The sequence below is a fragment of the Chrysochloris asiatica genome, unplaced genomic scaffold, assembly GCF_000296735.1.
Source record: "Chrysochloris asiatica unplaced genomic scaffold, ChrAsi1.0 scaffold00081, whole genome shotgun sequence".
NCBI lineage: Eukaryota > Metazoa > Chordata > Mammalia > Afrosoricida > Chrysochloridae > Chrysochloris > Chrysochloris asiatica.
In genome coordinates, this window is record NW_006408599.1 from 12,293,058 (window position 1) to 12,294,826 (window position 1,769).

The window sequence follows — 1,769 nt, forward strand, 5'->3', positions numbered from 1 at the left end:
ATAAAGGAATATTTAGAAAATTGGAAGGCTTACAGCCAGTGGAATTTATAGCAGAAGCAAGAAATCCAGTGCTTTCAAAACCAAGACACTCCCTGAGTAGCCATCTTGGGCAAGACTGAATGGGGGAAGGATCAGAGCCACCAAAGACACCTGACAGAACCGCTGAGATAAAGGTGTAGACACTCTTTTCTTCGTATCTGTTTATTGAACTCTCACTATCTGCGCACTTCCATTCTGCTGATTAGAAGGGGTGCCTGAGTGAGCAGAAACCCCAACCCACCCCCCAGAGGGTTCTATTATGCATGCACACCGATCTCCTCAAAATTTAAAGGGACATCCTTTTGGCTCTCTGAGCAGCACCATGGCAGTCGGCAAGAACAAGCGCCTTACAAAAGGTGGCAAAAAAAGAGCCAAGAAGAAAGTGGTTGATCCATTTTCTAAGAAAGATTGGTATGATGTGAAGGCACCAGCTATGTTCAATATAAGAAATATTGAGGAAACACTAGTCACAAGGACTCAAGGAAACAAAATTGCATTTGATGGACTCAAGCATTGTGTTTTTGACGTGAGTCTTGCTGATCTGCAGAACGATGAAGTTGCATTTAGGAAATTCAAGCTAACTACTGAGGACGTTCAGGGCAAAACTACTTGACCAACTTCCATGGCATGGATTTTACCCATGATAAAATGTGCTTCATGGTCAAAAAATGGCAGACCATGATTGACGCTCACGTTGATGTCAAGACTACAGATGGTTATTTGCTTCGCCTGTTCTGTGTTGGTTTTACTGAAAAACACAACAACCAGATTCGGAAGACATCTTATGCTCAACACCAACAGGTCCATCAAATCCGGAAGAAAATGATGGAAATCATGACCCAAGAAGTCAATAAACTGATTCCAGACAGCATTGGAAAGGACATAGAAAAGGCTTGCCAGTCTATTTACCCTCTCCATGATGTGTTTGTTAGGAAAGTAAATATGCTGAAGAAGCCCAAGTTTGAGTTGGGAAAACTCATGGAGCTTCATGGTGAAGGCAGTAGTTCTGTAAAAGCTACTAGAGATGAGACAGGTGCTAAAGTTGAATGAGCTGATGGCTATGAGCCACCAGTTCAAGAATCTGTTTAAAATTCAGACTTTTAATGGTGACAAATAAAAGATATTAGTGGGGAAAAAAATTTAAAGGGATAGTGTTCACTTAAAACTAAACGGCAGCGCAAAATGGCCACAGCTGGCCCTGAACTGTTTATCACTAGGAAAAAGACCTGAACGGGGGTTGTGGAGCAGGACAGGTAGACTAAAAAGGAAACAGGCCAATAATTAAATCCTGAGTTATGTCATAATGACCAACAGTGGCATCTTGAAATTTCTCAGGAAGAACAGTGAAAAGGGAAGCCCTTCTCCTGATCACAGCTACCTAGAGACAATCAGAAAACAGAAAAAATACCAAAATACACACCCATCTAAGTATTAAGCCACAGATAACTCCTGAATATGCCCTCCAAACAGAAACAGATGACCATATCAGCACATGTCAGAAACAAGATAAAGTGACTAAGACAAATGAGTTGGAAGTAGACCTACACTCCATACTGGAAGGAGGGCAGGCTTTGGAAATGCCTGAAAAGGAATTCAGAAAAATGATTATAAAATGTATCAAAACACTTTACAATGGAATTGAGAAAACTAAGGAAGAAGTCAGGAAAATGCTACAGGAACAATCAAATAAAATAGATACAGCATTGGAAACAATTCAAAACCTACAGAAA